Here is a 22,992-nt window from a genome sequence, read left to right as displayed (position 1 = left end):
CCTAACTTATTTGAGTAGAGTAGTAGTAGAATTAGAGGGACTGATTTCGATTAAATTTAGTGCGCATATTTCAATTCTTAGTTTATAATTAATTTGAAACAAAATTGAACCCCTAAGTGGCGCTTCTTTTTCGGGTACGAATTTGCTGGGGCTATTATATGTATGACATATAACGTCGCAAGTTCACGACTGTCATCCCGCTGTCTCTATTGGATTATTTTTTTATTTGAGTTCACTATGACCCATTGGATTTTAAGATAGTAAACGAATATGCATTTGTAAAGAACAAAGTATTGTGCTCTCGTTTAATAACAAAATATTTTCTATAACTATGTTAAAATTATCTTTAACTCTTAAACATGTCACCTCTACTAAGAAAGTCCGGTGGCCGCTTGATATGTCTATAGAGCACTTGTGTTAATCTTTATGCTTAATTATGTCAGAACTTGTTTTTTATCTGTATGTTATCCGTTCCTTATCACAAACAGGATAATGTTCAATGCACTTTTAATTAGTTCGCTTTCAAACAGAGAATTCAGTCAGAAATATTTATCTTAATGGATGAACAGGAGATTGTATGGTATGTATAGACGTACCATTGTTTATAAGTATTTCTCTGTCTAACCTATGAAGTGTATATATGTGTAGTTAAAGATAGAAATAACTTTTTAAACATCGTTAAGTAGACAATATTTTTAAATAACTTCGTAAAGGAGGATGTTCTTTATTTGACTATATTTTTATGCTATACAATATTGTGCATTATTGTAATTATTGTATTTTCTATTTGATCTTCGTTACATGAGAACATGATGTCTATGGCGCTGTTTATGTATATAGGCGACGGTTACCTCTTACCATCAGATGAGCCAGCAGCTTCTTTGTCATTCCAATAATATAATAAAGCTTTTAAATTGGTATTAAAAGTTATTTTTTTAAATATTAAAATGACTAAAAATACATACCGCATAGTAATTAATTTTACGGCGACTCATTTATTTCTTTTAATAATATTTATAAAATACAAATTTATTTAAAAAATACAGTAATTAAGAGGCTTGTTTCAGATGTAAATTAACAAAACAGTAAAATAAGAGCACTCAGTCAGAATTACTAATTATAAGAATACCAGGTAATAATATGGTAGGAATAAGGTTTTCTTTGATAGGACTCTAGTTACAATAGAGGTAGCCAGAGATTGACTGTAAAAATTTGTCTGTATGGGTATCCCAGTCTCACATATATCAACATATCTCACATACAGCATATGTGTGATCAACAACAGTCACATATATGTTTCAGTTGGAATTTGAGATTAGGCAGTGATTATTACATTATATGAAGCATGATGTCTTAATCATCTGAAATGGCATCACTACAACTCACGAACTTAAATCAAAGTCGAAATAGTAAACTGGATGGTCCCGACGCTCAATTTAAATTAACAATTTTGCAATTATTTTAATCATTTTTACCACCAATATAAGACAAACAGCGAACGTCAAACGTTTCTATTTTCATACATTGATAATATTTTCCTAAATGACATACTCATATAGGTTTGCGTCACTAAAAATAATACATTTTTTGTATGAAACTATGATGATTTGTAGCATAGCATATTTATAAGCAATTGTTTGCATTTCATGTTAAAGGTTTTGTCGACATGGCAAGTCCGCCTTACTTAAATAAAAAATTAACCAATAAATATGGGTTTAATTTTAGTTAAATTCTTATAAGAGCAACGTTGCTAGTGTTTTCTTCTATAATGGGACTTTGACTTTTTTTAATTATTTCAAATATTCGAACAATATTAGAACTTGTTTTTTTTTCTACAGTAATCAGCCAGTACTATTTCGCATACAATTTTATCGCATGTTTACATAAGCCAATATACATTAAGTGGATCAGAACAATTTGGCAATAAATCTTCTTAAGAGCTTATAGGACAGTGTTGATTGATGACAATTATCAAAACTGGTAGAGTATTGAGAAAGCTCGTTTGGTGGGTGGATAAAAGCCGAATGATAAGACTTATTTCAGTCTATTTTTAATGTGTTTACCAACGTGTCCATTTTACAATGTACAGGGCCATTCAGTGCGACACCTATAAGATTTATGGCTTGGGTGGACTACATCATAGATATTATATTTAAATTCTAATTATATAAATGCAAAAGACTCAAGTCAAAAACGGACATCTCTTAATGGTTCTTGAAAATTGGCAAATAGAATTTACAATGAAGAAACTTCTCAATTATGAACACCGCAGACGAAATTAGGGACAGAAGCTAATCCACATTAACATCATAAATACGATATATATACAAAGAAATTTGAAGAGAAATTGCAACGGACATGACAATCCAAAAATTTATTGGAAAGAGCGTGAATAGTCTGAATGTAGAGAAGACCCAAACTTTGTGTGAAGTGCAGACAAATGCAAAATACAAATTCTTTACTCTGTTTTATCACTAAATGGATTTAGAAATGTTTTTGTCAAAATTGTTTGAATATTTAACTGCAGTTTTTCAATACATGTTTCGAAAATTTACTCTGACTAATTAATAAATCTCTTAAACACTGTACTACAATGTACATTATGTCTACACTTCCATAATATGTAAATTACATTTGTAAACATACAGCAATTATTACTTAATTTGTTAAACCGTAATTATCACTTAACATGACGTTTTAATTACATGCGTATTTAACTATTTAATTCTCGAATTCGTGTTATTAGAAATTATTATCTTCTGAACTTTCTCAGATTAGGATATCGCATACATCAATGATTAAATTATTCCAACCTCAATTACGTGCACATTATTGTAACTGTGAACATCAATATAATCGTTGCATTATTTTTGCAATTTGTATTCATGATTATGATTGTTTGTGTCAGTCTGGGTGTTTTCTACGTATATTATGTATGTACCTACGAAAAAAAACTATGTCTTAGTATCAGTTATCTAGTACCCATAACCCAAGCTTTAGCTAGCTTAACTTAGGTCTACTTGGCGCTGTGTTAATTGTCCTGAGATTATTATTATCTGCTATAGATCCCTTTTAAGTGAAATAACATAAGCTAAGATAACTAGATACTAAGATACTCAGAGGGCATGGATGTAATAAAAGCTACCTAAAGCGATTTAGTATTATTGATAACGCAAGTTGTCAGTGTGATGGAGATAGCGAGGAAACTATGCAACATCTGCTCAGTAGCTGCACCATATTTGGAAGAGCCAAACACGAGCAAACATGCTAACCATACGGGATTGACTCCTCTTATAATTTGACGAACATCATCAAGAAGCTGGAAACTCTTACTTCTTATGATGCCCTGACTAAAAGTTTTATTTATAAGTTAAAGAAGATCAACAATACGTAAGTGTAAACTCATAAATATTGAGTCTATTATATAAATTAATATAATATTTTATGTATAATATATATGTGATCATTACAATTATGAAAATATGTATAATATAATATATCCTAGAGTAATTAAAAACTTCCGCTGTGGGAGCCTAAGAATTTAAGAAGAGAAATCCAAATATATATATATACTATTATATACATATATATAAGGACTGCAAAATAAATAAAAAAGAAAATTACAGAAATCTACAGGAGTCACAATGATGTTACTAAACGGTTGAAGACACTTACGTAAATGCGCAATCTTCAACCGTTTTCTGTGTATTATCACAGATAATATAATATTAGGAGGTATTATAGATATAATAAAATATTAGTATAGACCATACTAATGTTTCATTAGGTATGAGTCTGTTTATAGAATTCTAGTAAAATACAAGTGACCCCAAGTATCTACTAGAGTGGACAGCAGAAATCACTAGTAATTAATAATAGGCGTAATCAATATTAATCATTAGACTTTAAAAGGCATTTTGGCCAGCACTGCACAGACGTATATCGAAACTGACAGCCCAATAAATTATTCTGCCTTAAGCAAATAATTCATTAATCTAATTGCCTCTCTGCTCTATTAAGATCAAAGATAAAATACTTGAGTGTAAGCACTATTAGTCAAGGAGACTTTATTTGTTTTTTACTGTTTTCGGTGAAAGAAAGCGTTCTGTGTAGTTCTCATAACAATTTGCGGCAAAAATAGGCTATACTTTAACTTCTTTATTTTTAAGCAGTAAATTTCAATAGTATTGTTATTTTTTATGTCTCAATTGTGAAAAACAAACTTACAGCCAGCTGATGGTCAACGATAACCGCCTATAGACCGAGTTCTTATGAATCATAGTTATCATGTTATAATTATTATAGTATATTCATAATGAGTTATTATTATATCTAATGTCTAATTTTAAAATGATTGATCATTTTAAAATTAGACATTTTAGTAATGATAACTATTGCTAATTTTTATAATAATTTATATTATAATATTTTTTATTATAATATTTAATAGAGAATTGATAATTTATTAAAACAATAATTTTGCTTTGTTTGCGGGTCCTAACTAGACCCGATACAATTGTCTATTAAATATTATATGTAAGGTTCAAGATATTAACTACAGTTGTCATAAGGAGTCGATTTATAGAAAGACTTGTGGATTCAGTAAGCAACTAGTATCGCCATACGGAGCACTCATGGGAAAAAATCGATGTCTGTATCGAATACATTCCTCTCCAAAACTACTTGTCACCTACATGCGGCTATTCGCATGAATATCGAATATTTATAATCAATCCGATCGATTCAATTGTGATCAGTAAAAAGTACCTACTTAGAACTGTACGTATACACCTACATACAGGGTGTTTTGAAAGTAATCTTAAATGTGAGTAATTTTAAAATCGAGTGACTGAATGAGCTCTATGCCTAGATGCCATGCCAGGCGTCCGGATAAAGCCAAATATAATTATATAATTTGGCTCCGACTTTGGGTAGGCTTTTTACATTATTTTTATAATAAAGTTAATGATTATTTTTATTGTTTAACTTAAATAGAAGAAGTTTTCTTTAGAATGTTTTTCTTATTTTGTTTTGTATTTTGAAGGCAGGTAAAGCAGCTTGTAAATAAGATTTATTTGTGCAATTGCCTTTCATTGGAAGTTAAAAAGAATTTAAATTTCTAGTTAATGATTCTATAAGAGGCAACTAAAATAAATATATTAAATATTAATAGACCTTTTCCTATCCACCGTACTACCTACAATACGCTGTATATTATTAGGTACATGCTACTTCATACATATATTGATATATAGCTACCTTCACAGTTAGTATTATATACTGGGACTATGCCTCCACATTTGAAGCCCCGCCTTAACTAAAAAACATTCAAATGCCAATTTTATATTATAAGCAATAAGTGACAAGTATATTAGGCAGTTGACAATAAATATTCATCAGAAACTGGCAACTCATACAATTTGTCGTGTGCCTTTTCAGGAGGATTTATGGCCTAACCTTATTTGATTTGGCGACTTTTAAGATTGTTTCATATACATTGTATGTAACCATATTAGAAGCTCGCTGATCGCTTTATTTCATATCTAAGTTCCAAGACAAGAATGCAGACATATATAGAAGTAAATTAATTGGGGTTTATGTATTACCGCAAAGCATTTGTTATATTTTAAAGGAATTGGAAACTGCATTCCCAATTTACTAGCATAGCTGAAGTAAAATGTAAACATATAAAGTCTACTTGTGTTGAGTGGAAAAGTTTTAATTATGTTGTGATTTCTTTTATTTATTTATTTTTTTGTATAAGAGAAATCAGGATAAGATGCAGCACTTGTATTATTACAAATGTGCGATCCATACATAAATTATTATTATTATTATTAATCATGACAATATTATGTAGAATTTAGAGCTTTTAATTTTTATTTAGAAAAAACTTTCAAAAAAGATTAATAATTGTAGTTGCAATATGTGGAACTCTACTGACTGTGTACATCAAATAGAAATTGAAGTAAATAATCTTTATTCAAATAAACCCAATACAAGCACTTTTGAAGTCATATTTTTTTATTCTACCACTCATTCGTAACGCAAACTCATCAATAGAAGAAACTTGTGTGTTTATAGTATAACAAAGTTTATAATGTAATAAATAATAAAATATGTTTAAAAAATCCATTTCCAATAACAAACAGCGTTATAAAAAAGGACCCAGATCTATTATATTCCGCACCATATATTGACCGACTATATATACAGATAATATATTTTATCGGTCTACATCGCATTGATTATTATTATCTCATAAAAAACTTGATTGAGAAAATATTATTAAAAAAAAACTAAATTGCACCACCTACATTCATTTTTATCTCGAAGCCATCTGCCGTACACTTGTAAATAAACTTGTTAACTTCAAACGATTGCTATCTCCCACAGCGTGTCGTGTTACGATGATTTTTTTAAAATACAACCTTACGCTGTAGTTATTTGCAGTGAATCACGTAACCCACTTTATAAATGTCATGAGAGAAAAATAATTACGAAATTATTTTATTTTCCAAAAAGTACACCTATGTATCTATAATTATATTCATACGATTTTTTTAATTGTGTACCTGCACTACTATCTTATATACACCATACTATCTTCATCCATAAACATGTTCATGTAAAACCTAAAACTTTTTTATACATGGTTGCAACCGTCATTTTGATTGACGGTGGAAACCGTCATCATCATTATGGCGTCATCATCAGGCACCATATACACTAACACTAACCTACCGTGGGTAGCAATACAAATCAAAATGTAAATACAAGTGGAAACCGCAGTTATATTAATAATAGCAAAGAAATTCCATTCATCAATGACCAAACTACTGACAGAAATAGACTTTGTGCAAAGTCTGCGTAATGCAGCTCTATCTTATTTATTTATTAAGCTACCAGCTTTCATTGTCATCTTAGTTTTATTGAACTATAATAGGAAGGCAGTGAAATTATAAGATACATATGCAGGATATTTTTGTCCTATGGGATGGCAACGCATATTTAAATACGAGTTACATGACCAAGCTATGTGATTCTGTTTATACATACGCGTACGTACATAAATATATTAACTTACATCATATTTGTCATTTAAGTCACATATTTCTTTAAGAAAATTAGCAGCCCATTATTTTTAAGGTCAATGACAGATATAAAGACTTATTTGCTTGCATGCGTGGGACTTTACGGCAGCCAAAGCAAGCTTTCGTGTTGAGAGAATATTCTTTAAAATTAACGACTTTGATCGCACAATTCGAAAGAATCGAATTTCTTCCGTTGCCTTCTGTCCAATAAAGATCGCGCCAAGATAATGGTGGACAGAGACATTTCCTTGGAAATGCGTGTACGGCTTCCAACATTGCCAAGATTGCATTTAGCACGTCTTCAAGATAAAAATATTGTGGGCATTCTAAATATTTCTTTACGGTTACTTACACGTGTTAAATTGGAGCGCTACAATTACAATTCTTGGGTTAAAGTAAGGCAGGCAAGTTTAAAAAGTCACAATGTAACATATGGTTCTATATTCTTAATTATCTAAGATCAGGAATAATATCCAATATACGGAAAAGTTTTCTTCTAAATTTTCATTCTGGCCGAGAATTATGAGTGTATTTATTAAACTGCTACTAAAAAGACTAGTTATAATTTTCAGCTTATTATAATATAGTAAAAATAATTTTCTTTCGTGTGCCATAAATTAAAAAAAATACATGATATAAAAGAAAGATTGCCCCTGTATTAACCTCGTATTAATTTCATCACAATTAGTACAGTCACGATATGTTTCTTAAAGAAAATATGTTGGTACGATCATATAAATATTGTTCTTGGAAGAGACAAAAGGATTTTATAATTCATTCACACCATCTCATCATAATCTGACAATTTTTATTTGTGATCACGTAACTTCACTATCACCACAGATAATATAATATCTATCACTATATTTTCTGTATAGGTACTATTTTTTATTATTATATCTTATTTCTATATTACAAACTTTTCAATAGTACTTACAAACAATTGTTTCATGTTACAAGTTATGCACTGCAAAGTAGATTTAGATAGAGTTTGTAAATAAACATTATTAATATTATACTAACTTATGTCTTCATTATATCCTTGATAATTTCTGTCGGCTCTGTAGTCAGGTTGGATATACATATATGTATATATGCATGTATAAACGGCCACTTGTTTCAACTGTAATGTAATTCAACGCGAAACCCGATACTTTCATCTCGATTTTATGTAGATCATGCCATTTGCAGGCAATGTACAGCGCGAAATCACATGTTCGCCACTAATTAAGATTTTTGCTTAATGAAAACCATACTTGTTTTATTTTTGGAGTAGCAATAAATAATATTATAATAATAAATATGATCGTTTTTAATTTATTTACCAAAAGCAGAGTAAGTCATCTTCATAGGTTCCTATAGCTAAACTATTTTCGCCGTTAAGAAGTTTGTGTTAGAGGGTGAGATATGGCAGTATAATTTCTGAGTAAGAAGTCATTTTAGCCCTCCAAAATGGCGTCGCTTGATAACACGATATGGTCCCAGTGATGTATATAAGTGACGGTTATAATTTACCATCAGATGAGGTCAGCTCGTTTGTCGATCCAGTTATTTTTATTAAAAAACTGTACATAAAAATTTTTATATCAAAAACATATATTAATTTAAATATACGATAATGTATTATTGTGAGAAACTCGCGCGGAAGTGAATATTTTTCTTGATTCCCACGTTCGCTATATACCTGAGTTAATGTTCAAGTAATCGGTAATTTAATTATTTATACATTAATATCGATAATGATTCTCTTATAAATATATTTTTACTACCTACTGCTTTCTTTCTTGCCATCCGTTCAGAATTATATTGACTATAAACTGGTAGAAATAAATCGCATAAAATATACCTACACAAAAATGTGAAAAACTCAGTGTGAGAGATTTCCTTTTTGATAAATGAATACTTTATATTATGTACTTTATAAGTGTTTTATAATTACATTTTTCTTTTTTTGTAGGTATATATACATAGGTATAGGTATATATACGTAAAATACCACAAAAAATATATACCAAAAAGTTATTTCACAGATTTTTTATACAAAAAATATAATTAATTTAGTTATTTTCTAACAATTACTATTTGGTATGAAAATTTAATAAATCTAAACAGAAATTTTGTATTTTGAATCTTAGTGGCTAACTGATGAGACCTTATTTGACAGTTTAGGTATAATGAATGTAAAATATTTTATTAATACAGTTTTATTATAGTGATTATCACAACGCTTTCTGATTTATACCCTAAGGTTAGCTGGGAGAACATGTACCATGCGGCATTAAGCTCGCATGTTGTGTATAAAATTATTTTTTATGTCAATAAACAAATAAATAATTATTTTACATGAAACTATTTTGAACAATTGCTGTGTACATAATATGGACATAGAATTAATATGTTCCGTAATTTAAATACATATTGATTTAATTCACAATTTAAATTATGGCAATAGAATTAATGTCTATTTGTTGAACATCCATCATTATGTATTTACTAGCGTCTGCTAGTAAACAAGGAAATTACAAAGTCCATAAGATACATTTTACTAAATGATAATTTAAATTTAATTCTTAAACAAGTATGAATAGATTTTGGTAACAAACAAACATTTTTATGAATATAATAATTTATTTTTGCAATGAAATCAAAAATAATTTATTCATATAGGACATTTTAGAAACTTATGAACGTAAAATTTTTTGTATTAATATTTTTTCGCTACTGTCTAGTTCAGTCTACAGATTTCAGTTGTAGTACGATTTAATATTTTTTGTAAAAATTTATTTTGCGTTTTATTCATTATAAAAAAATAGAATACATTTATTTTAAATATTAAATATTGTATTCAAGAAATACAACATTTAATGTTTAAAATAAATGTAAATACTGTTAATAGAACCTACATTAATAGACAAATATCAATCAGATACTGTACATATATATTTCTAACTTTGTACTTAATACGAATTTAAAATGAATATAATTAGATTTTAAAAAACAAGTTTGTATCGTTTAACTCCGTCACTATTTCAACATTGCCATTAATCAAGCACAGAAAAAAAATCTGGCCCACCAGAACAGTAGCGTGTTTGTCATCGTCAGACAAGGATAACGGACAGACTTTACCTCAAGTTGCATCTCTCACTTTATTTAATAACTACACAGTGAACATGCGTTTAAAAAATAATATCTCCCACGGTGTACTATAAATATTAAAAATCTTTTTACTTCAATAAACAGATTTCATAACGGATTATTTGAAAATAAAATCAAGTCGACAATACATTTAGTGGTTTGTTGATTATTTACACAATTTTTAATATAGTTATATATATGTTAAATGTTATATGTTAAATACATATAACTATCCATTATAATAGCCATCTACCATTTTCTGTCTTCTCTCCTCTACTATAAGGTTGTCTGGATGAGATTGCTTACGCGATAAGACGCCTTTTGTGCCTTATAACTTACTATCTGTTTATGTACTTCTGATGCAATGAAGAGTAAATAAATAAATAAACTATAGTTGTGTGGCACAACGATTTATGCTCGATCTCAGTTATAGTCAGATTAAAGAAAGAAAAGATAAAGCGAGAAAATATATTTATCAGTGGTTAAAATATAATAGAAACAAAAAAAAATAACTAACACAAATTTTCATATAAAGCTCGGAAATGGCTTCACTTAGACTTATGCCATGTTTTACGCGAACATGCTTATTTTCAGTGGCAATTTTATGAAAAAAAGGGAGAAACAAAATAATAATAAATAAAACAAAATAACATAATGTAAATTAATTTGTAATTGTAATTGTGGTAACTTTTCTATAATTTTTTTCTATGAAAATACGTAACAATATGCAATTCCATATTGGATATACATGTATCGTAGTAGTTATTGTAAACTAGCGGTGCCCGCGGTTTCACCCGCATTAAATTTATAGCCTATCCGTTATTCTGATATATAAACTATATTACTGTAAAGTTTCATCAAAAGCCGTTCAGTAAGTAGTTTTTGCGTGAAAGAGTAACAAACGAGCATCCATCCATTTGGTTTGTCGGTTATGATATTGAAATAAATAAATCTATCTATCCATACTCACAAACTTTCGCGTTTAGAATTTTATTAAGATAATGAAAGAAATGTTTAATGTAAGTTTGTATGGGCATGTAAATTGTGGGTCTTTCATTCTTGTGAGTGGTTTATTATATCATTGAAACTATTATCTCTTAATTATGGCAACTTAAAGACATTTTCATAAATATGGGTGCTTTTAAACTGTTTCGAGCAAAACCGGAACGCGTCGCTAGTCGGCAATAAATGCGCATACGCACTGTAATTAAGTTACATACCGCCCGCGGTACTGGGAATTTATGAATACCTAAAGGTAAACGAACTTGCATCGATCGTGGGTTCCATTGAAATACCAATGCGTACTGATAATACAGTTTTGGTAAACAAATAGTTTCTATACTGCCAAATATTTTTTTTATCTTATACATGCCTATATTTAAAAAAAAATAAAGAGAAAAATAAATGTCATATGTATATAAAAAAATTCTCGTGTCGGTGTACCATAATCGTAGAAAATGGCTTGACCGATTTGTATGAAATTTTGTATGCATGCTTCAGTAGGTCTGAGAATCGGCTACTATCTATTTTTCATATCCATTGTCATTGACGACCTCGGTGGTCTAGCGGTCTAGCACACCGCTTTACGTCCGATGGTCGCGGGTTCGATTCCTCGCACGGCACAAACATTTGTATTCATGAGTATGATTGTTTGTATCGGTCTGGGTGTTTTCTATAATATATATGTATTTATGAAAAAAAATATCTTTGTATTTGTATCAGTTGTCTAGTACCCATAACACAAGCTTTAGCTAGCTTAACTTGGGTCTAGATGGCGCTGTGTGAATTGTCCTGAGATTATTATTATTATTATTTATATTATCAGTTGTCCACCCCTATTTTTTTGGACAATTTTTTTTAGTTTAAATAATCATACAACCCTAAATTTTCACCCTTCTACCACCAACCCTATTTTTTAATAGCGATATCAGTACTTATACTATATTTATATGTTTAAGGGTGCGGTATGTATAGCTTCTACCATCGCATCGCTCGCCATTGACAGGGCTTCCTACACGCTGGAAACTAAGTGGTATCGGACACTGCGGTTTAAGAGGAGCTTCATCCACCGTACACTTAAATTGTTGAATAAACTACCTACCGAGATATTGTCATGAGATTACAACACGAGGTTTTTAAAGAAGGGTATGTTTAAGTTTGTATAAATACCGAAATATGCAGGGTTAGTCCTAAAGGGAGTCCTTGGTTAGTTACTTAATATACCCAATTAAGCCAAAATTCGTTGATAGTGTTAACGTAATGAAACAAAATTCCCCAAGAAGAAAAATAAAATTTATTTTTTAAAACCACATATTGTACACGTCTCACGTGATCAATGTAGTATAAGAAGTTACAAAATGTATTCTCCGTTTCCTTCATTGTTTCTTATATTAAGTAGCTCAGTTCAAATTAGTATCTAATCAATATGGCTTTTGGCTTAGTATACCCTTCATGTTTAACTCTATATAAAAAAATAGGCAATAAATATAACAAATAACCCAGGACAATTAACACAGCGCCATCTATTATGGGTACTAGATAACTGCTACAAAAACTTTGATTTTTTTTGTAAATACATACATAGAAAATACCTACAAACAATCATATTCATGAATACAAATGTTTGCACCCTGCGAAAAATCGAACCTGCGACCATCGGATGTAAAGCGGTGTGCTAACCCGCTACACCACCGAGGCCGTTAACTCATGTACATAACTTATAAAGGGTTAATATGATATGTAATAAGTTTGAAGTATTTCATATTATTTCTAAGTGTTATTGTAGCCGCAGTAAGTCCGGTCATGCACCTATTTGTGCTTTCGCAAAAAACACAAACAAAATAGAACTGGCTGCGATTCCATACGCTCGGATGGCCCATACCTGTACGCATCTGAACTAGTTATGCCGGTTACTTTTTATTGGATCCACCTCACTCGGTGTCCAAACGACAGCTGGACCAACAGACGAACGCATAAATTTCACAGGTTTTTATATACAGATAAAATAATTATGACTACTATAAAACCATAGTAACATGTCATTAAAATCAGTTAAAATTATTAATAAAATAATATTAATTGACTTTAGAATGGAGATGATTATAGGTATACGTTTCAATGATTATTTTCACTGCTTTAAATCAACAGTAGTGAGTTAATAGAGGTAATAAAGATTATTGACCGATTAATAATAGATATTTGTAAACTATACAAAGAGGATTCTATGTTTTTAAAGTACAAATTATACAATTACATTAATATTCAAATGAAACAACCATTTATTCATGTAGGACATCTTAGCCGCTTATGAACGTCTAGTTTTTATAATTTTTTTCTTTACCGTTCAGTTCAATATACAGATTCAATTGAGAAGAACTGGCAAGAAACTCAATTAATATATTTTTTTTTAAGCCAGTATATTTATAATATTTACTTATATATAAGTGTCTATGTCTAACATTAAATGAATATCTCGTGCATGAACAACTATTGCCATGTACGCTCGTCATTCAAGTAATCGTTTAATGAGTAATAGGCTATTTAAAACTATAGTAATAAGTACATTTAATATTTCTAAATGACTTCAATAAGACGAAGATCTCAGTTTTATTCAGTAAATTTATTTATTAATACAGCTTTAAAACTACAGTAACATATTAATAAAAACCATTAAACCAAATAATTTAAAACGACATTTTAAAGAAGGTAATTTTAGCTTTTTATGTGCAAATAAAATAATTACGACCGCCATAAAACTACAGGAACATATTAAAAAGAAATATTGATCAAATATTTTATTACTCTTTCAAAAAAGAGAAACCTTTTAATTTATTGAAATCGAAACTTTGTTTAATGTAAGCAGACAATCTTACGTTTATTTACTACTTACTGATTATTTTATCTCGCGTTTTTAGTTCATTCTTCTTTTTTACATTTTATACTTTTTGCCTGGAATTTTTAGGGTAAATACCTACATGATTATGGAATTGAAGACGCTCCTACGCTGGTGTGGCACGAGAAGATGATAGAATGAGAATGAAGAAATTAATTAGGAAAAACCACAGGATCTTCACCTTTTTTTGTATGTTTACCCATGATCATGGCGGTTGTAATACTGCCGAAATATCGGGAACTCAATGAACATAAATAAAACGTGGTAAGATCCCGTGATTCTACCTAATAAATGACCGCGTTAAATTTAAAACAGAAGAAAAGAATGACTCTAAAAATTTACTTTATTGTGAATCATAGGTGAAATTACTTACAATTCCCCTCCCTCCTAGAGTATATTATAGTACCTACAACATACGTGTTAAATAATAAGAAATTATAATTCCGCCTTTTGCTGATCGACATCGACAAGGCGGGTCGTTGTGACAGACAGACAGACATGTGAACCGACGGCCCATGGCCCATGACTTAACACTTCTATTACATGAATGACATATGACTATTGTATATCGCAGTCAGTAAGGTATAAACGTGTATAAGTTATTTATTTATTTCACCATTATCTCAGTAAATAAAGTGTAGTTAGAGAAAAACTGCTTTCAACGATTTTTATTCTGATATGTACTGAAACGTACTGAAATATAACTCAAATTAAAACTGTCAACAACGTGGCCTGGTTAACATTTAAAGTTTTTATTTTTGTATTCTGTAATCACAACTATAAAACAAAATTCTATATATGTCACCTCTCTGTCTCCACAACTACCATTAAAATATTTATCCAATTATAAATAATTTTACTATATTTCTCCAACACAAGCTGCCACTATATACATAATCAGCAACGGCCATCATGTGATGATACCACTTATGCAGCGCCATTCCAGAGAACTAAGATGTCATATCTTATGCTACGAGTATAATACGGTGTAATAACAACGTGAAGACAACTTTGTTTAAAGCGTATTATCAGTCGATTTACACGTGCGGCCTATGGTTTGGGTATACGCAGAGGGCATACAACGTTCTTCGTGTACAGTATAATAATGGGTTTAGAATGTTGTTGGGGCTCCCTCGGTTCTGTAGCGCATCAAAGATATTAGCGGCGGCGCGGGTAGACGGATTTCAAGCCATAATGCAATAAAGAGCTGCATCACTGATATCTAGAATTCGGGAGAGCACATCTAGCAAGCACAAGCAGCATCCTGACAACTGTTGCAAATATATCTGATTGTCCGCTCCAGATGTACTGGATATCGTTGCATTGTGGACCCAGTGCTTCTGGACGTCGACACAGATGTATGAATTAAGTGTATAGCTATATAATGAATTAAGTGTATAGTATAGTCTATAGCACAATATGGATGTAATACGAATTAAAATAAATAAATATCTTATACTATAATTTCAGTATCTGATCTGCACCCTATAACCGAAACACAGCTTAAAAAGCAAGCTGCTTAGCGGCTGAAATAGGCCAGACTGAGGTACCCACGCAGACAACTTTTTACAGTCTACGTCTGGAAAACTTTATTTCCAACCAAGGTACTTGTCAATGTAATATAAGTAGTATAAATAGAAATAGAATAATTAGAAATAGTAATAAAATAGTAGCAGACAAAATACCCTGTAAATGTATTCCTAATAGAACTAGGTTAGAATGTGTGTGTGTGTAATTAAGTATAAGAAAAAACCCTGGATCCGGGAGGACTTGTGGAATGAATAAAAAAAAAGGTACACACGATCTTTTATAGACACAATCGAGAATAATGCTTATATATAATTTACCAAGATATGACTGTAAGTTATATTATCTGTAAGTAATTTTATTTTCCACTGATATCAGTTTTCTGACTATATTCTTAAACTTATACTTTAAATGAATGAATAAATTTCATCTCTTAAAAACTCGTCTTTGTATACACGCTGATTTTTAAGAAACTATGCCTTACTCCGTCTAATTTAAAAAAAAACATATCTTTAAATAATATGATGATGGTAACTTCTACATAATACACATCAATTAAGAATTTTTTTATACAATGATACATTCAATTTACGGACGTTTCAAACCCATCATTGTTAAGTAATTCACACTTAGATGATAAGGATTACCGAATAAAAAACTAATAGAGAATCATAATTCGTGTTTGGGCGTATAATAGAATAAATTATATAAGTAAACACCGTAGTATTTTTTCTGTATCACTATAACTTGGGATTGAATCTAACAATCACGAATCACTGCGTTCTACGATTATATGGATTTTCATTCATAATGTCTTATATTCAATTGAAATTCAAAGAATTAAATATCAAAAAAACATTTTCATTGTAAAAAAGTTATTATAAAAGTGGAGATTTTATATTTTTTTATTTATTTATTTATTTAAACACTATGAAGTTACAATTATTATCACTTGCAAGAAGTTCAGGTATATAGTGTTGGCTTGATTACTGGTAGGTATGCTTAAATGTTTAATTGATAATAATGTTTTTGTATAAAATATGTAACTTAAAATTCATAGCGCTGACAACATTATCTGATTGCATAAAGATTGAGTGCGGTTTGTTATTGATTGTCGCATGCCTAAACCTTGTTAATGTGTATTTACTAGAACAATGTTTATTGAAAAGAACAACACGCACGTTTCTTGTTCGTTCTTCTTGTGATGAGTCTACGTTCGGAATGAGTGATAGAATACAAAAAATGTGATTATTCAAAAATGCTTATATTAAGTTTATTTGACTATAGATTTTTTCTATTTCTATTGAAAACTAGGTATTGTGGTAACCCCAAAACAAAGTGTGTTTTTATATAATAGAAATAGCAACGAAGCTACGGCCCACATATATATTCGTTCCTACAGAAAAAATCGAAGTAAATCATCCAATGTCACTCAGGTATGTATTTTGTAAATAAAATATTTGCAAAATCATACCTATTCTACAATCATTTATTCATGTAGGTCATTTTAGCCAAATAAGAAAGTCAAAATATTTTTTTCCTACCGTCCAGTTCAGTATACATATTCATTTTATTCAGTTATAATTTCAGTATACATATTCATTTTACTCACCCCGACTTCGAACGGGTGTACATGTATTGTATATATAAACCTTTCTCTTGAATTAAATTCTATCTATTAAAAAACCGCTTCAAAATCCGTCGCGTAGTTTTAAAGATTTAAGCATACATAAGGACGGACAGACAAAGACAGCGACTTTGTTTTATACTATGTAATGATAATGATACAGATTTATTAGAATACGACCGATATTTACAAATATTCACATCTGGATTGAAATGATTGAATAAAAATGTAGTCATATAAAATTTCTTATCATATCTCTCAGGTTATTAATTCCTTTCTTAAATAAAAAAATTAACTAATTTTAAAAACAGAACTAGATTCAAAATCGATTCTTTTTCTCCGTGTTTTTTGAATCTTTAATCATTTATAGAAAAAAATATGTTTTAATTATAATATTATATATATTTTTATGGCTACTATAAATAAAAATAAATGTAACCTAACATACAAATAATGCTTCTAAGGTCCTTCAGAAGATTACTGCGATATAAAATGATAGGTGTTTATACTCACCGAATAAAATTATAAATACATATTAAAGGCCGATAAAAATCACTCGTTCATTTCAATTATATGTGTACACAAGTCAAAAGCGCAGGCAAAAAATGTATTCAATTGTGGTACATATTGGTACGTTAGTTTATCATTGAATAGCCATTCATACGGTACTGACCGTTATTATATCATTCCTCATACTAACTAGTAGTGTGTGAAACTTAATACGTAACATAGGAATATAAATTCTAAAATTATAATCTAATTTGACGGTCTTGGTGGTGTAGTGGTAGTATACCGCTTTACTTCTGATGGTCGAAGGTTCGATTCCTTTTACGGTGCAAACATTTGTATTCACGCGTATGCTTGTTTGCATTGGTCTGGGTGTTTTCTATGTATATTATGTATGTATTTGCAGAATAATGCATCTGAATATTTCTAGCAGTTGTCTAGTACCCATAACATAATTATGCTGTGTGAATTGTCCTGAATTAATATTATTATTTAAGTTATGAGCCCCATATAAGGCCTAGGACTTATATTATATCGTAGTTTTCGAAACTATAAGAAATTTTCAACTTACTAGAGGGTTGCGAATTCAAAAAGATTGGAAAAATCTTTACTGATTCGCATCTCTAGCACTTCCTTGACCAGATATAGCGTAATTATAGGGTCCAAAAATCGTATCGTAAGTAGAAATAAATTACTTTCCGTGTGATAACCGAATAAAACACAATATGCTATCACTTCTATCTATGCCTGTCCTAGCAGTTTTTCGTGAGGGATTTGACAACAGATGTTTTTTGACAATCCTAGATTTTCAAGGAGGCAGGGCTGGACCATTATAGAAAAAGCCGTTGAAAACAAAAATTAATGAATTTCAGATGTATCCTAATAAAAAGCAATAGAAATTGGAAGTTATAATATTGATTTTGAATACGTTAAATACAAAATGTTTATTATTAAAGCAATTGCAAATTTTGGTTGTCTGTCTGATGATTAGATGACAGACCATAACACCTACCTGTAGAGTGATTAATGTTGTTATACAATCATGTTTATGTTCTGCTAACCTAAGTTACATTTCCACTAAATAGTAATGGAAGTAAATGCTAATTACTAATTTGTTATTTTTCAAAAATAATTAATTATACTAGTGTTTATATATTTTTTATATATGTTTCATAAAAAGTAAAAATAATTATATAATAAAGTTTATTCTTAAAGTAAGAAATTTTGTCGATAATAATATAAATGCACTTTTAAAATTAAAATAAATCAAATATTTTTAAGTTTATTATCCCATTATGAGCAATTTACTAAATGAATTTCTAAAAATATATGAACCATGAGAGAGGTAGAGAAACGTGATATATAGTTTTTATTATTCAAAGTTATTGATCAAATCTATTATTCTTTACTTATATATGCGAATTAATAAAGCAGCCTGACCATTGTTTAGTTCCGTTTTTCCGTCTCAAATAATTTTAATGCATTTTGTTAGAAATAGAACCTTATGGACCTTGATGAATGACAAATTCTACCTTTTATCATATATTGTAAAGGAGTAAATTTTTATTCATCCGTCTAACAAAAACGTCGTCTGTGTCTACTTCAGAATCAGATACATTTTTCTATCCTTTGGAATCGCAACACATGAGTAGTATCGCGGATATCATGTTATCACGTGATAACATAATGACAATGACATAAAATAAATCTACATAGAATATTCAAGGTTATTAATTGAATTAACTGGATTAAGGGTATGCTTTAATGCTATAATGTTTTCCTTCTATGTTTTCCTTCTATGTTGTTCCAGTCACGCGTTTCATATTGACTTTATTAAGCGCTTTAGAATGTACAGAAGTCTAGAATTTTCTAGAGATCCGTGAAGCAAAGGGACATGCACCAATACACGGCGAGTCTGTATAGGTCAATGTGATATGATTAATTTCAAATATGATTTATGCAACTGACACATATGTTACTTGTATTCATAAAGTATCACCCTTTTATCTAGGCTTCTAGTATAGTAATAATGGCAATAAACTTTATTTGCGTGCATTGAAAACGTATATTTGTGTTAGAATACAACATAAATAAATAACAAGAAATATTATTTAGATACCTAGGTAAACTTCATACAAAGTCGTCGGCATGGGTAACTTTGTCTCACCTATTTCTGATGCTAAGCAGAATGCCTTGTTCTCGTATTTTGATTACTGTTTTACTACGTACGTCATATAACTTGACGTACGACATATAAGGGTGACGCAGCTGAAGTCGAGTCACAACGCGAATTTCAAAGCGTTTGTGGCCCTGGTCCCCACCAACTTGCTGCCCACCTTCATGAAAGAGGACTACTGGCCGAAAGGTGTGGTATATCGGTGCTACCGTGGCAGATTGCCGTGATCACACAGACAATATCAATGCATTAGTTTTTAATATTATATTATATGTATGTTAGTCTATAAGCCTGAAATAAATGAAATAAAATATATATATATATATAACTACGACTCTTATGGTATACCTCGTAAGGACTGCTCTGGAGGACTAAGTTGTCGTGCCTCTTACCCTGTAGTTTCACTGCCTTATCTCAATTATCCCTTCAACCGACTCCGAACTTAAAAATCAAACTTCTTAGCGGTAGAATACTATGTATGTCATAGTATATCCCGCATATGACACGACAGAATGACGCTGACTTTGATTAACAATATTGCTTATCAAAGGCGCTAGACGATTGATGTGATAATATGTCAGTTATAATTATTAATAAAAAAATAATACACCAACACAATTCATGAGTTCATTGCTATCCATAACATGTGCTTAACATATTCCTCATTGTTTATATTTTAGCCGAATTCTTGTGTACCGCATTGATTTATTGCCACAATATTTATGGCGGAATGTAAATAATGTATTTTTTGATAGAGTCGCTATAAAATTGGTTTCATAGAATTTTATTTCAATTGATAGATTAATTGTTAGTAGTAACCTTTATACATATGTGTATATAAACAGCTGTTGTATATCTCCAGAATTAATCACAGTATTTGGGTAGAATAGATATTTTTTATATGACTGAATCGTGTATTGGGAAGTGATTTATATATAATAAATACACGATAGCACCACGGATATCACAATTTGCAATAATTTTCCACTATCACTGGTGACTCTAAAATTCATACTAAATTTCTGTAGGTACTAAAGTATTTATTATTTGTCCAAGAAAAATATGAAAATTATGAAAATTAAATGAACTTTATTTTACATATTTTTTAAGAGATTATACTGTAACAATTATTTTAAAAGTTACGTTAAGTAGTTAAATGATAATGATGAATGGATGGTATAAATATTTTAAAGCAAATATCTAATATCTGCGTATAGCAGGTAACGTAAATGTTACAAACATTCTCTTACTACTAAACAAACTTACCTCTTAATAAATCATAATAATAACACCGTGTGAATCAATAAGAACAATTACTACTATTAATAGATTCGTGGTATTCAATTAAAATCGTTAAATTGATCAATTGATTCGAATTCACCCTCGGAGCCTATAATTTTTAACATTCAAGTCGAGTATAAAAGGATCGATTAAAATCGCATATGATATCGATACGCAAGCAATTAGCGTCACGGACAGCGTGAAGATCAATTCATAGATAACTTCAATCAAATCAAATCTCTTGAGAAATCGAACACGCGGTATACTAGCCAATTAACAATACAATTAATAGCGGTACGTTGTTTGTTTAGTTTAATCGTTTGTACCCACTGACAACAGTTTTTTGGTCTGGATTGTTTTAAAAAATATCTCTATTATAATTAAAAGTAGTTTTTTAATAATTGATATGTTATATCTTTAAACAGCGTACTGCCTAAGTTTCGCATTGGTATTTCATTTATTTAACACATAAAGTTGATAAATTATACACCCAAATCTTTCTCAGAAATCACTTTGTCGATGGTGAAAACTGCATTAAAATTTGTTCAATATTTTTGGAACTATCGTGAATATTCAGGACGTGGTATTTATTTTATTTTAATAATACATATGTATAAATGTTTGACATAAAACAGATAGTACACTAATTCTTTTAAGTATATTATTTAATAATGGCATAATTTAATAATTTATAAATAATAACTTCTATTAATAAATTATATAACAAAGGCAATATAGAGTTAACATTAACCGTAACAGGAAACTTATTATAAATTATATCTGCCTTGTAGCAATTAAATATGTTATAATTAATCTCATTTGATCAACTATAAATGTAATAAAATATTTTTAAGTCATATTTCAAAATATCCGATACAAACTTTTATAATTGTATCGATTTCAAATAATTCACCAACAGTTGAAACTACGTTACCTATTGCCACAATATGAAAACGCATTCAATAAAGAAAGCGAACACGGTTTATCCATTATCATCGATTAACACTGTCACCAATCACTCGCGTCATAATCCTTCTTAGCGATCGACACTCGTATCGATATTTAATCGGATAACTGGTAACCGATTAATCGGATCACGGGTATGGCGCTCGTACGTCCAATCGACTCACTTGTTGTTACAGTACTGGGCAACTCGCACCAATCCCTCCAGACTGAATGCCACAGAGGCTGTGACCGATGAATTAATTCATGATCTGAGATAACTCAGCTCAAACATGGATCGGCCGAGACATCCAGTCGTTTTTTTAGATTTAGAGTAGAGCACGTGTATGGAATTACGTTTACGAGTACGAGTCTACGAGTAGTGATTATTTAATATTCATCAACTTAGACACCTCTGACTAATGTGGGCCATTTATGATAAGAGCATATTCGAATTATATTATTAAAGTGTCAATGTAACACAGACACAAAAATTTATGAAGAAGAATAAATTATTTGGAGTCCTGTTATAAAAACTAAATGTTTTTGTAGACAAAAATTAAAATTTATAGCGCTGACAATATTATCTGATTTCACTAAGAATGAGTGCGTAGCGGTTTCTATGTTGATTATCGCATGCCTCTTACTTGTTATTGTGTATTTATTTATTTAAAATAATGTTTATTTAAGTATCTTGGTCATTCTTCTTGTGGTGAGTCTGCGTTCCGAATGAGTGGTAGAATAATAAAATATGACTATTCAAAAGTGCTTGTTTTGAGTTTATTTGAATAAAAATATTCAAATTCAAATT

The 22,992-nt window shown here is 30.0% G+C and overlaps 1 protein-coding gene across 3 annotated transcripts in view; it reads right to left on the bottom strand.

The window, feature by feature from the left end:
* Positions 1–22,992, bottom strand: part of LOC131855396 (inositol-trisphosphate 3-kinase B) — a 150,176-nt gene that overhangs the window by 69,273 nt on the left and 57,911 nt on the right. For 2 of the 3 annotated variants that reach the window (XM_059206688.1, XM_059206701.1), the window contains exon 1: positions 22,174–22,391. The exons of the other annotated variant lie outside the window; for it this stretch is intronic. The gene's annotated coding sequence lies outside the window, so the exon portion shown is untranslated. Of the gene's footprint in view, positions 1–22,173; positions 22,392–22,992 lie in introns of those variants that run through there. 3 annotated transcript variants of the gene reach the window in all.

This window comes from Achroia grisella, unplaced genomic scaffold (genome assembly GCF_030625045.1).
Source record: "Achroia grisella isolate CSIRO2021 unplaced genomic scaffold, CSIRO_AGI_Agris_v1 utg1062, whole genome shotgun sequence".
NCBI lineage: Eukaryota > Metazoa > Arthropoda > Insecta > Lepidoptera > Pyralidae > Achroia > Achroia grisella.
This window is presented reverse-complemented; position numbering and strand designations above follow the sequence as displayed.